The sequence below is a fragment of the Prionailurus viverrinus genome, chromosome B3, assembly GCF_022837055.1.
Source record: "Prionailurus viverrinus isolate Anna chromosome B3, UM_Priviv_1.0, whole genome shotgun sequence".
NCBI lineage: Eukaryota > Metazoa > Chordata > Mammalia > Carnivora > Felidae > Prionailurus > Prionailurus viverrinus.
Window position 1 is genome coordinate 45924850 of NC_062566.1, and position 15733 is coordinate 45940582.

The window sequence follows — 15733 nt, forward strand, 5'->3', positions numbered from 1 at the left end:
TGCAGTCTCCATTAGCTTTACAGTCCCAAAATCGAAACTAATATCTATATACCAACATAACTTATTTGAATATTTTATGAAGACTTTATCCCCTGTATTAGAGAATACTTTTAAAGCAAACAAATGATTGTATTGGCATTATCTAGTCTTTATTTAAAACAGAATAAAACTTCAGATTGACTGTGATTTCCACTGGCTTTCCAAAGGAACTTTTATTAGAATAAATGTCCCAGCATTCCAGCCTCATCACTACCACCTTTGAAACATCTACTGATTCTGGTTTTCCCTGTCTTTCTTATAATTCCTTATTCCTTTTAACATCATTATTTCCTTCCTCCATGCTTTATATTGTTCCAAAATGAGTTCCAGTTGCCTTTTCTGTTGTTGATGATACTGGGATCCATTTATGCCCCAGTCACTAGGCATCTTTGTCCCCTAAGTCCCCTTGAAGACTCCTGATCAAACTGTTTCTGCAGTTTTTGCAAACTACAAATTTCTTGCTTCTACTGATATTGACAATGAATTATCTTCCCCTTAAAATGCTATATTCCCTGTGCTTAATGTGTAGGAAGTGTTTGACATGAGTTAATTAAATAACTGAATGAATAAATACATCACATTTGTTAATCTCAGCTATTTTCTGGTCCCCTACCTGTGATTGCAGTGGTCTCTTCTCTCCCTGATTAGTTTCCTGCTACTACGTTTGGTTTCTGCTTCCTAAAACTACTCGTGTTACATCGTTATTATTACTTTCTTTTTTTTAATTTATTTTTTATTTTTTTTAATTAAAAATTTTTTTTTCAACGTTTATTTATTTTTGGGACAGAGAGAGACAGAGCATGAACAGGGGAGGGGCAGAGAGAGAGGGAGACACAGAATCGGAAGCAGGCTCCAGGCTCTGAGCCATCAGCCCAGAGCCTGACGCGGGGCTCGAACTCACGGACCACGAGATCGTGGCCTGGCTGAAGTCGGACGCTTAACCGACTGTGCCACCCAGGCGCCCCAAGTTATTACTTTCTTCAGTGCACTTTCTGACTATATCAGTCTTCTTTCTCTCCCATTTCTATCAATCCTTGGCCACAACTGGTAATCCTGTTGAGGTTGAAATTCGGCTGTGACTTCCTTAGATCTCTCTGTCTCCTATCTCTAGAAAAGTACACCTAGATGGCATTTACATACAGTAGATCCCTGGTGATCTGAGCAAAATTTGTTCCAGAAAAGTAGGGATATCCATGTTCAGGAAAGTCTTAGAAGTGGAAAAAAAGGTGGGGAGTTAAAACCACTCAAAGAAACTTGGCTGTAAAAGAAAAGAAAATAAGAGTGCAACTAGAAGGGAAAACAAGTATGACAAAAGGCTTTTTTAATAAAATAAATTCAAATACTGTTATAAGCTGTGAGGAAAGAACCTAAGAGAGGAAGATATTGAAAACACTGAAGGCAGAGGTGTGGCCTTGAAATCAAGCACAGTGTTGGAGGATATGGAAAAACATGAGTGCTAAAGTATAAGCGGAAGTATTAGCTGAAAACAAAAGTAATTTCTTTTATTGAGGCAAGTGGAAAGGAATACGAATGAGTATGGGTAACTGTAGAGAGAGAGATAAGAATCCTCAATTTTCATTTTAAATAGGAATAAAGGTCATCTGCCAAAATAAGTCAGTAGCAAAGAGAAGACCGGAGGAGAGGATAGAGACATAGAGTCATCAGTTACCTTTTTCTTTTTTTTTTTTTAATGAGATTATCCAAATATTCTGGATAAAGTAAAATATATACCCTCATCGCCGGCAGCATTGTAAATTGGCAAAATGTTTTTGGAAATAAATTTGACCTCAAAAATATTCATATATTGGGATCTATTAACTTCGCTTCTAATAAAATAATTGAAAATACAGTTTAGGTACAAAGATGTTCATTGCAAAGTTGCTCATGGGGAAAAAAACTGGAAACAACCTAATTGTCCAATGATAGACATGTAGCTCTATAAGGAAATGAATCATAATTAATTACTTATAAATACATAAATCAAAATAATTATTAATTAAATAATTATGGTATGTCCACACAATAGAAATCTATGCAGACATTTAAATAATGTTTATCAAGAGTATTTAATTTCATGGAGAATTTCTGTCATGAAAAATAAATCTAGTGACTTTTCTATGTTAATTAAATATGCCATAGACTAAATATAAAAAGAAAATGAATAAAAAGATAGCAATATGTAGAATTATTCTTACATTTTTATTTATACTTTCCAGTATTTTCTAATTTTTCTATCTTCATCATCAAAAAACACATATTAAATATTTTTTTTAAACTTTGGTAAATTGTTAAGAATAGTATGGGAGAGGAGACACAAGAGGAATAGTTTCTAAGTAAAAATAAAAATGAAGATAAAGTGGGCAAAATAAATTGTGGACTCCTGGAATTCGGCTAATTAACAACATTGGATATTCTCTGAGTCAGCATTGCAGAAGTACAAAATGAAGATTGCAAATCTGGGCCTCAGATATGTTAAACATATAAAAATGTGTGATTTCAGATAAAAGCTATACATTTGCATTTCTGGTTCTTCTTGAAAAAAAGTAAAATGCAAGTTCAGCGAACACTGGGCCTCCATATTTATACAGTAATAGGCCCTGGACATGTGCTATGGCTGTCCTCCTTAGGTGAATTATGTGACTCCAGTTATACACAATCTTCACCATTATACTCCATTGTTTTCCTGACAATGAGATTAAATGTCAGTTGCCTTTTGTTCATCACTGTGCTTTTCTATATGTGTATTTTTTTTACAGTAAATAAGTGTTAACAGCAAATAAATAATTTTGTTACTATGTCTATTGAAACTAGAATCAAATAGATGTACTATCTGTGAAACATTGAGCTAAGAGATTAAGGGTACATTTTAATATTCAGATTCAGTTTTTACTTTCAGGGGATTACCCACACATATATAAAATAGGATAAGGATATGTTCTAGCAACATCATGACAATATAAAAAAATAAGTTACATATGGCAGAAAAGGAAGAGCTTTCTATAGGTTGGAGTAGTGCTTAGTGAAAGAAGGAAAATTGAACCATGTGGAATTGGGTGAGAATCCCGAATGAGAGGGGGATAGCGAAGATGAGAGACTGGAGACTTTCTCAGGGACAGGGGAATTAGTGTTACTGCCAAGGTTCATTTTGGGGAAGAGTGACTAAAAGTTCCAGAAAAGTGGGTTAAGGAAGTTAGTATCTTGAAATTCAGGAAGAGGAATGTGGAAGTTTATTCTTTGAGGAAGCTATTGTGCTCTTGAACACAAGAAATCAGTGTTTCTAGAAGTCTAATTTGGAAAGAAAGTGACTTGAAGGAAGAGATTAGAGAAAGATAAGAATTAAGTGAAACAATCTATATTTATTCACAGTCAACAAGTTCTTATAGAGCACCTGTTACAAGAGGCTCTCTGTTAGGCCCTAGGGATACACAATCATCAAATTCCTTGACCTCAAAGATATATTCAAATGGACATAGATACTGAACATGTATATAAGTAGGTACAGCATGGCAACAGAATAAAGGGATTTGTGTGGACAGGATCCTACTGGAGTTAATGTGATCAGAGGAAACCTCTCTGAGAAGCGCCAATGATTTGAGTCTTCAGTGATGACCATGAGACTGTACGTGAGAAGAGTATTAGAGTCAGAAGAAATAACAAGCACAAAGGTCCCAAGAGGAAATGAGCATGGTGTGTTTAAGGGACCCAAAAAGAAAAACAAAAAACAAAAAACAAAAAAATAAGGCTGCAGAAATGTAGTCAGTAAGTACATTAGGATAGGAGAAAGGGTGAGAGAGGTAAGCAAGAACCAGATTATGTAGGGACTTGCTGGCCATGGTAAGGACTTGGACAGTCTTCTCATTGACCTGTGAAGCCACTAAAGAGCAGAATGACACAATAGGACTTACTCTTTGGAAAGAGTACTTTGGTAATACGAAGAAGGGACCACAAGAGGACAAGAATGGACTGAGGAGACCCGTAAGAAGGGCAACAAGCAATAGAACAAAAGAGAAGTAAAAGTGGCTTAGATCACGGTTTATCAGTACAAGTGGTTTCAAGTTGTCAGGTTTGAATATATTTAGGAAGAAGCACTCATAGGACTTAGTAATAGATTGGAAATGGAATATAAGAATAAAGGGAAATTTTTAATTGGTTGTGGTTCTGAGCAACTGAGTTTGGGCATTTCTGAAATAATGAAAACAAGGGAAAACAGTGTTGTGGCAGTATATAGAAGTAAGATTTCTATTTAGAAAATCTTAAGATTGATATGTCCATTATATTTCCAAAGAGAGACAAATGTACAAGGAAGCCCTTAGATATATAAGTCTGGAGCTCAACAGAGGTTAAGAATGGAGATGCGCACTTAGGAGTAATCTGGTGGTATTTAAAGCCATGGTTTCTGAGCAGAATCACCAGAACAAAGAAAAGCCAAGAAGAAAGTCCTAACATAACTCACCATTTTGAATTTGGCAAAGTGGTGGCTTAAAGCTCAGATATGTCTAATTAAATCAGATCCTTTTAACAATATCCTAGAAAATAAGTCTCTGGAGATTCTCATTTAAATGCTAATTTAAAGATCAACAATATTCTTTTTTTCCAGACAGTAGAAATGTATTTATTTGTTTGAAACAAAGTTATATAAATTGTATTATTTTTCTTCTTTCACTCTATATGATGCTACAGCATACACACAACTTCCTAAATAATATAGAATGGAAGACAATTTGCAGACTAGTACAGAGAGCAAGGTAGGGTGCATCTAGGATTTTATGAAGATGAAGGATAAGGTTTTCTTTATTTTTTTATTTTTTCCTTCATGATAGTATAGAAATGATATATATGTATGTATGTGTGTGTGTGTATACATATATATATGAGAAATGCTGAGTCTTATTATTTGATTCTATTTATTTTATTTTTGTTTCAGAAAAGTATTTAAATTCTAGTTACTTAAAATATAGTGTAATAGGTAATATTGGTTTCAGGAGCAGAATTTAATGATTCATCACTTACATATATAATATTCTCCAAGTCATTATTGGCTGGCCAAAAAAAAAATGCTTCTATATTCTTTTAAAACGTATTGACTACCTACTTCTTAAGACTTATAAACTTTAAAGTGGCCTAGTCAACAGTCTGCTCCCTCAATAAGCTGATGCCTTTTAAATCTTTTCTCATTTACAAGGGAATAAGAAGAAGCCATAGTGACTTCCTATTTTAGGCTGTGATGTAGCAAACCAATTAGGGAAAAGTTTGATTTTTTTTTTAAAGAATACATACAGCTATTGGGGGGGGGGGGAAGTGTGTGTGTCTGAGTATATGGGTATTTGTGTCTGTGGGCAAGAATTTAAATAGACTTTTAGAATCACTGAAGTCAAGAAAAATTGTACTTTATAACCTTAAATTTCACCCTGATCATTTAAAATAATTTTATTAGAACCCTGTTTAAAAGACAAATATGTTTATTTGTTTAAATACTAGTTTAAAAATACTATTGGCTTAAAAATACTAGTGTAATTCCAACTTTAATACTCAAAAATGATGATGATGATGATGGTGGTGATGGTGATGATGATGATGGTGATGATGGTGATGGTAGTGATGATGATGATGATGGTGGTGATGATGATGATGGTGATGATGGTGATGGTGATGATGGTGATGGTGATGGTGATGATGTGGTGGTGGTAGTCGTGGTCATAATCTTTGTGTAAAAGGAAAATAGGCTGTATTTTTAGTACTGTTTCTACTAGCAGGAGAAAGTGATCCAGAAGTCCCTGCATTGAACTGACCAGCATGAATCAAATAGCTGGGAGAGTTAGCCCAATAAGAAAACACTGGTAAGGAGTAAGATTTTTTTATCCTCAGATACCAATGCACATCAGAGTTTAAAAAAATGTTTTAATGTTTATTTTTGAGAGAGAAAGAGAGACAGAACATGAGCAGGAGAGGGGCAGCAAGAGAAGGAGACACAGAATTTGGAGCAGGCTATAGGCTCTGAGCTGTGAGCACAGAGCCTGACACAAGGCTTGAATTGACGAACTGTGAGATCATGACCTGAGGCTGAGCTGAAGTCAGACACTTAACCAACTGAGCCACCCAGGTGCCCTCTTTTTAAAATTTGTTTAATGTTTATTTTTGAGAGAGAGAAAGAGACAGAGACAGTGCATGAGCAGGAGAGGGGCAGACTGAGGGGAGACACAGAATCTGAAGCAGTCTCTAGGCTCTGAGCTGTCACTATAGAGACCAACACGGGGCTTCAACTCAGAAACCATGAGATCATGACCTAAGCCAAAGTCAGATGCTTAACCAACTGAGCCACCCAAGTGCCCCTCATCAAAGTTTTTATCATAAGCAATTGAAGGACATAAAATACCCAACTACAACTACAGTGGTCAAGACCCATAGTTTTTTAAAGTGTAACATTAATTCCTTCAAAGTTTTAGTAGAGGTTAGCCACAAAATGAAGATAGGCAGGGCATTATGAAAGAAAATAAACATGGAAAGTGTTAAGGTAAAGTTAAAGGGACTTTTAAATTATAGTACATATAGGAATCTTTAATATGCTAATATGCTTTGTGATTTTCCAAGAAAGAGATCTGTGTATACAGCCCTTTAACTAGAGCCCTTGACTAGAACTTCTAGTCAAGGCAATCCAGGAAAAGTGGCAAAAATAGCATTATGTGAGGGACAAGGCTGAAGAAATGTTACAAGAATTTGATGACGTGAAGAATAGATTCAAATGAATTGTAATATGTTGCTATTTAAATTTCTGTTTTTGTGTATAGAATTATCATTGCTATCCAATGACTTAAAAGACCCTCACAGCACCAAGTAATATAATAAGGGATTACTGAGCTGGTTATGAGGAGATTGAATTTTAATTCCTATTTTAATCATCTTCTTGATCTAATCACAGAACACCTCTGAGGTCTCACTGATTCATTCATTACTTCAGGGAACACTGAATGTCTCTGTTATAAGAAACATTGTTCTAGCTGCCAGGGATATAGCAATGAACAAGAAAGATCAAGTCCTTAACATCATATAACTTACATTTTAGTATGGAAGACAGACAGTAAATATATATTTATAATTTATATTATATTTATTTATTGTATACATTTATATTATATATATATTGTTTACAGGCTGTAAATATTTCAGCTGATTTTAGACAACATGAAGAATAATGTTGGATAAAGTGTTACAAAGTGAAAGAGGGGAGTAAGGGTTAGTTACTTTCTCTACAAAATGAGGAGGCTGAACTCCACTAGTAATTTTCACAGTTTTTAAGTAATTACATGTAACAAAGACCAAAAAAATTAACTTTTCAACTTTCCCAAATAAAGTTTATCATTCTTATTTAACAAGAAGGTAAGAGGGAGGCAGTTTAGGACTGGTAGAATGTTTAATGATGTCACTACAGTCCTGGGTACTTTCAGTGTTTCACTCACTGTGCTTAGGGTATAGCTTTTATGCTCATGGCCATTATGCAAAACAGCTGTTTCACATTCATGTTCCAGGCATAGCAAAGAAAGAAGAAGGAATGAAGAGTAGTGTCTGCAGTAGGAAAGTGACTTCCTTAGAAATCCCCAGGAGAAACCCCTTTCATCTTTAGGGAGGCTGGGAAACATGAATATTTTTCAGCTGACTGAGTGCCTCTGCTGAAAAATATTCAGCTACCTTGAACAGGACTGAGTAGAAATTGAATAAGCAACTAGTATGCTGTATTGCTTAGGGGACAAATGTATGTCTACTTCAGCATCCAAAGCACTCTCGTGATAATAATAATATTGAATATTGCAAAACAATATTCATACTGTTATTCAGCATAAAACTAGTGGAAATATTAATAATAATATAATAAATCCAGAGATGGGTAAATCCTTCTCATCTATAACTCCTAAGAAACTCCTAAGGAACACAAAAAGCAGTATTCATTCTTCAGCTATCTGTACACATTCTAATCTCACAGACAGCTGGAGAATACAAAACTCATCTACAAGGGATTATATGTATTATTAGTTAGATATACTGCTTAGTTATGCTAGGATATATTTTAATTATGTTTATAGAAGCATTCTAAAATATAGTTTATACAAAATGCTTTTATTTTATCAATTTATGAATATTCAATTACTTCTTCTAAGATTTAAATCTTATCATGCCTAAATCTTCTACAAACTATCTTTCAAAAGACAAAGACATTACCTACTGACTTGATAATTTCATTTCTTTTTTTTTTTAATTTTTTTTAACGTTTTATTTATTTTTGAGACAGGGAGAGACAGAGCATGAACAGGGGAGGGTCAGAGAGAGGGAGACACAGAATCCAAAACAGGGTCCAGGCTCTGAGCTGTCAGCACAGAGCCCGACACGGGGCTTGAACTCATGGACCACGAGATCATGACCTGAGCCGAAGTCGGCTGCTTAACTGACTGAGCCACCCAGGCACCCCGATAATTTCATTTCTAAGGAAATACCTTAAAGAAATAGTCCTCATAATAGAAAAGGCTTTTTTCATGAAAATTTTCACTGGATAATTATACATATTTAATTTGGAAGCGTTATAATTATCACTATAATACAGTGCAGAACAGAGTGAAAAATAAACATTAAATAATAAAGGATTATAAGGGTGTGGATTATATTGGGCATTTTTAAATGTAGTCAAGTTTTAACTAACTTTTATTTTAGAACAGCTTTAGATTTAGAAAATTGAGATCATACAAACAGTTCTCGTATGTAATTTGTCTGATGTTTTTCTCACGATTAGACTAGAGTTATGGGTTTTGAGAGAAAAATCAGAGGTACAATGTCAATTTCATCACAGCATATCAGAGGTACATACATACTATCAATATGATTTATGACTGGTGATGTTGAACTTGATCATTTGGCTCAAATAATGTTTATTAGTTTACTGTAAGGTTACTTACCTCTCACTTTTTAAGTATTCTTTGTAAGAATGTGACTACTATGCACAGCCATACTTAAGGAATAATCACACTGCCTCTCCTTTAGGGTGGAACATCTTCATAAATTATTTATAAAATTTCTGCATTAGAGATTTTTCTTTTTTTCTCCCCATTTATTAATTTATTCAATTATTTACTTATATCAGTATAAACTCATAGATACTTTCTTTATACTTTGAGTTATAATCAAATAATACTATATTTTGCTGTCAATTTTTTCTAGCTTTGCCCATTTAGGAGATCTTTCAGTTGGCTCCCATGCCCCTCTGCCATTCCCCCATCAATGTGGGTTTGGGTTTGCTAATTTTTTGTCTCTTTGTGTGTGTGTCTTCAAGCACTCCCTTACTTTCTAGAATATAAAGATGAACTTCAAACTCATCTTGAATAGTTCCTTCTCTAGTTCTAGAAACACCTATGTCTCCAAGGAGCTTTGGTATTAGAAAATATCAAGTATTGAATGGCATTAGAAATCAGGATTGGGGGGTGCCTGAGTGGCTCAGTCAGTTAAGCTTGGCTCAGATCACGATCTCACAGCTGGTGGGTTCAAGCCCTTGTCAGGTTTCTGTGCTGACAGCTCCTACCCTGAAGCCTGCTTCAGATTCTGTGTCTCCTTCTCTCCCCCTGCCACCCCGTTCACACTGTCTCTCTCTCAAAAATAAAATAAAACGTTAAAAAGAAAAAAGAATAAATCAAGATTGGGTGTTAGATGTACTAATTAGTGCTAGGCTGTCTTTTCTGTTTTTAGGCCTTCTCAGCTGACAGAGCAAATATATGTATATACACAGATCTACAATGTTTCCATACATAATTGCCCACACATGAATGCTTACTAATGTCTCCAACTCTTATCCATTACCATACAGATCATTCTAGCCTCCTGTCCTCAGTAATCTATAAATTGCCAATCCACCAGTCAGAAACTTGGCTTCTCTCTCTTATAATTCATTCACATATCATTCAATTCCAATATACAGATACAGAAATATCATATTACTTAACAGACAGAGTCACCCAGGCGCCCCCAGACTCAGACATTCTTAATGTCTTTGCACCTTACAGGAACCCTATCTTTGTTAAAGATATTAACATTAAACAATATATTAACATTAATCTTAGCTTATGCTTTCAATGCTCATTAAAGAACAGTGATTTCTCAAACCTTTTAAGAACTTGGACTGCACAAATTCTTAACGTGAATTTGATGGGGAAAAAAGAAACTTTATTGATGAGAGTCCAGTGCTTATGTATTTTTCCTTGTGTCTTTGGTGTTAGAATCCACTAATTTCCAAATTTACTTGTATTAGCACCTTTTTCCAATCCCTATCAGAGATACTGTTTCATACAATTATGGTATATTTCTATTCTTTTGTCACAGTCTACATTGCTTCCTGAAATCCCATGATCTTCTAAATGATTTGTTAATAAAAATAATTTGCCTATATATTAAAGTGCACTCTTGGTGTTATAAAGGTCTATAGGTTTTCACAGATCTATAATCTCACAGCTCCATCATTACAGCATCACACATGAATAGTACTGTGGTTTAAAAACAAACAAACAAACAAACAAACAAACACCAACTAACTTTACCTACTTATCCCGACTCTGTCTCTTCCTGAACTCCTGGCAACCACTGATCTTTTTTTCTATAGTTTTTCAGAATGCAATATAATTGTGATCTTACCATATATAAACTGTTAAAATTAGCTTATTTCACTTAGAATTGCATTAAAAGTTTATCCATATCTTTTCATGGCTTGATAGCTTACCAATTTTTATTGGTAAGTAATATTTTATCATAGGAATATAGCAGAATTTCTTTATACATTCACCAAATTGAAGGATATCTTGATTGTTGCCAATTTTTGGTGATTATTAATAAAGCTGCTGTAAACATTTGCCTGTAGGTTTTTGTGTGTATATAAGTTTTCAGTTCAGTTAGAGAAGTACCTAGGAGCACAATAACTGGGTTATATGATAACACTATGTTTAGCTTTGTAAGAAACTGCCTGTCCTTTTTTTTATGTTTATTTATATTTGAGAGAGAGAGAGCGTGCGCACAAGCAGGTGGGGGGCAGAGAGACTGAGACAGAATTTGAAGCAGGCTCCAGGCTCCAAGCTATCAGCACAGAACCTGATGTGGGGCTCGAACTCATGAGGTGTGAGAACATGACCTGGGCCAAAGTCAGACACTCAACCAGGTGCCCCTGAAACTGCCTGTCTTCTGAAGTAGCTGTATCATTTTTGCATTCCTACTGGCAATGGATGAGAGTTCCTGTTTGTCTGCATCCTTACTAGCATTTGATATTGTCAGTTTGGGGAATTTAGCCATTTTAATAGGCGCTTAGTGATATCTGTTGCTGTTTTAATTTATGTTCACTAGTGAGGAGTGATGTTGATAGTCTTTTTGTAGGCTTACTTGCTATCTGTATATCTTCTTTGGTGAGATGTTTATTGAGATCTTTTAGATGTTTAATTGGGTTGTTTTTTGGTTTGTTTTGTTTTTTGAGCTTTAGAAATTCTTTGTATGTTTTGGATATAACTTCTTCATAAGATGTATGTCTTAAAATATTTTATCATAGTCCATGACTTATTAGTTTAATTTGTTAGTAGTGTCTTTTCACAGAGCAGAATTTCTGAATTATAATAATATTCAACTTACCAATATTTTTCTTTCATGGATTGTGCTTTTGGTGCTGTATCTAAAAACCCATCACCAAACTCAAGGTCATCTAATTTTCCAACATATGGTCTTCTGTTGATCTTTGTGTCTATTGTTATCCTGAAATTACACTGTCTTGATTACTGCAGTGTAGTCTCGGGATAAGTAAGTCTTAAAGTCAGGTAACATCAGTCTGCCAACTTCATTCTTCCTCAGTCTTCTGTTGGCTATTCTGGGCCTTTTGCCTTTCTGTAAAAACTTAAATATCAATTTGTAAATATCCACAAAATAGCTTGTTGGGATTTTGATTGGGATTGTGCTGAATCGATAGATCAAGTTGGGAAAAAGTGACATTTCCAACACCTGAAAATGAAAACCTATTCATTGACTTAGATCTTCTTTGATTTCTTTCATCAGAATTTTGAGTTTTTTCTACATAGAGACCCTTCACATATTTTGTTGGATTTATAGTTAAGTATGTCCATTTTTTTGGTGCTAATACAAATAGTATATTTTTGACTTAAAAATGCAACTATTCATTGCTGACATATAGAAAAGCAATTGACTTTTGTATATCAGCCTTATATCCTGTGATATTGCCAATACTTGTTACTTAGTTCAAAGATGCTTTGTTTTGTTAGTCGTATGACATTCTTCGTTACATCTTGTAATCTGCAAACAAAAACAGTTTTGTTTCTTCCTCCTCAATCCATATATTTTTTGTGATGTTGTGATTTATATATTTTGGCTCTTGTCCATGTTTTCTGGCTCGCAGCTCCCAAAACCTTTCCTAACTCATAAGAGCAATGGGAACATCTTTTGTTATAGTTGGTCTCTTGTCCTTACTTCTTAGATACTCTGTTCTGGGCTTTTCTCTTTACATTTTAGTTGTGTACGTTTCTATTCACGTATCTTCAAGCTCATTGATTCTTGCCTTGACTTTGTCCATTCTACTGATGAGCCCATCAAGACATTCTGAATTTCTGTTTTTAATTTCTAGCATTTCCTTTGGTTCTTTCTTACAGTTCCCATTTCTCTGCTTACATTACCCATCTATTAAGGTGTACTGTTTCTTTTTTTTTCATTAGAACCTTTGACATATGAATGATAGTTATTTTAAATGCCTTATCTGATAATTCCAAAATCTGTGTCATCTCTGAGTTTGGTTTTGATACTTGCTTTATCTCTTCAGTCTGTGAAGTTTCTTGCCTTTTAATATGCCTTGAAGTATTTTAGTGAATATCAGACATAACACATTGGATAATAGAATATAATATAAATGTGCCTTTATCATGACTACTAGGTACTAAATTGTGCCCCGCACCCCAAATTTATATGTTGAAACTCTAACCTCCGATCTGACTATATTTGGGAATAGAGGCTTTAAGGAGGCAATTAATGTTAAATGAGGTCATAGGGTAATGTCTTAATCTGATAGGATTAAGGCTTACTGTCCTTATGAGATATCTCTCTTTGTCTCTGTCTGTCTCCCTCCCTTTAGGTCGGCCCCTCCCCCTCCCTCTACCCTTCCCTGTTTCTCTCTCCCTCCACTTGCACTTCTGTGCACACACAGAGGAAAGACCAAGTGAGGGCACAGCAATAAGGCAGCCCTCTACAGGCCAAGAAAATGACTCTCATCAGAAACTAAACATGGACTTGCTGGCACTCAGATCTTAGACTTTCCAGCCTCCAGAACTCTGCAGAAAGAAATTTTTGTTGTTTAAGTCACTCTTAAGGTATTTTGTTATGGCAGCCCAAGCAGACTAATACAATGATGTTTCCTGTTAATCTGGATAGGAGTTGGTCTGTGTTTAATGTTGCTAGAGGTGCCAGAGGCTTCTGTTTGGTCTGGTGACTATTTTTGTCTCTTCTGTCATTTCCCTAATAACTCCTTCTTAAACAGCATCTGCATCTTGCAGCTCTCAGTTGCAATCCACTGCTGTTATACTGGAGCCCTGTTGATGCAGTGTTAAGGTGCCGGGAGGAAGGGTTTTCTGTAGTCTTAGGACTCAATCTCAGACTTTTAATAGGCCTGTGTCCTTGGGCTGTGACCTTGACAAGTGTTTCTTACCTCTGGTTATATTTCAAAATGGTTACTTTCTCCCTCAGAAACAAGAGAGGACTTTTCTTGGATCTTCACCAGGAGAAACTGGTAGGGTATACGTTTATGGCTCCAGTGGCTTCTGCCCCAGATAAACTGAATGTTTCTGTGATTTTCTGTTTTCACCTGTACCTACAGATTTCAAGGTGTGGTGTACCCTGTAAACTAAATTATCTGATGGATCCAAAAATAGTCATTTATTTTTTACTGCGTTCAACTTTTCTCTTGTGAACATGAGGAGTGATGACTTCCAAACTTTTCATATGCCAAAGTGAAGACCAGAACTTGATCACTCACTTACCATACAGAGCATTACAGCACCTGAGCTTTATCAAATTTCATTACTTTTTCTAGCCACAATTCCTAAATAGGTCTCTTAAACCTTATTTGGGATGCATTTAAATCAATATGCCAACTTTTTGTTGCTGTAATTTTAAAATCTTGGCATGTATGGCATATACTTAAATAAGATTAATGCCTATATTTTAACTTTTCTCAAAAATCATTAGATCCTTAAGGTTTCTTGAAGCCTACAAAATACCAACTATTCTAAAAATAATAAGATATAGAATTAGATGTGTTTACTGGCAAATTTTATTCACAAATTCAAAAGCTATTTACCAAATATTTTAGTCACTAGTAATATTCCTAACTTCAATACAGAAATCTTGCTTGAGCCTAACAGAGATTGTATTTAAAAAAAAATCTTTTAGGGGCGCCTGGGTGGCGCAGTCGGTTAGGCGTCCAACTTCAGCCAGGTCACGATCTCGCGGTCTGTGAGTTTGAGCCCCGCGTCGGGCTCTGGGCTGATGGCTCAGAGCTTGGAGCCTGTTTCCGATTCTGTGTCTCCCTCTCTCTCTGCCCCTCCCCCGTTCATGCTCTGTCTCTCTCTGTCCCAAAAATAAATAAACGTTGAAAAAAAAAAATTTAAAAAAAAATCTTTTACACTGCAAATGAAAATTTTTACTCAAAAAATGAATTTGTTCACCTTAACATAGTTATTATAAACAAATTGTTAGTCAACACAACAAAAACTTCAAAAGAAATTCATTTCTGCATATTACTCGTATTGTCCTTAGGGAACACTGACTTCATAAATAAAGAAATTTAATGTTCTATGTGAAGTACCATGAGCAGAGGCAAAAATAAACATATATTCTTACACTGGCCATCAGAGAGTCCAAGAGGATGTTTCATTATATAATTCCTTTGAAAAACAAAATTACTTATTGCTATGAAAGGTCATCTCAAAAAAATTAGATAACCATTCGTAAATTTTTGTAAACAGTGGTATAATTTATGATCAGAATAAAGGTCTTACCATTCAGGCTATTTGCCAATACTATCATGTTTGTGAATAAATTACAAAAATTAAAGCTTGTAGCTATGCATTTACCTAACAATTTATATTTTTCATTCTCTACTGAATTTAAATTAGGCAGGTGGTATCCTGGAGACAACATCCTTATAAATCTCTGATTTGATCATGGACAATTGGACAATTATGCCACATCATTTCACAGAATTAGAAAAGCCCTCCTACATTGGTCAATTCTCCAAACACTATGCTTATCCATAATTTGAATAATTAAGACACTTATACTGTTCTAAATCTTATTTATCTCTTAAAAATATACCATGGAAATTCTCCCAAGCCCACATTACTGAAAGAGGAAAGGAGCTTGTGCATTGGTGGATACTTTGAGATACAACTCAAGTAAAAGAAGGATGGTAATCCCAAGTACTAAATCTTATCATAATGGTTACCAATTGTGAGCTAACTTCAGTTCAATTTAACCCAATAAATATTTACTGAGCACCTGCTTATGTGCAGTACACTTGTTTGAGTTGTTCTCTCAGTGGGAAAGTACCTGGCAGGTTCAAGTCAGAAGGTTAAGTGGAAGAGTCAGAATGAGAGAGGGGAGGAAGTCAGAGAGATGATGGGGCAGGATT

At 35.0% G+C, this 15733-nt stretch overlaps 1 long non-coding RNA gene across 3 annotated transcripts in view; it reads right to left on the minus strand.

Moving 5' to 3' along the window:
• The window catches only part of LOC125168851 (uncharacterized), a 44322-nt gene that overhangs the window by 1118 nt on the left and 27471 nt on the right, over positions 1-15733 (minus strand). The gene's annotated exons all lie outside the window — the stretch shown is intronic.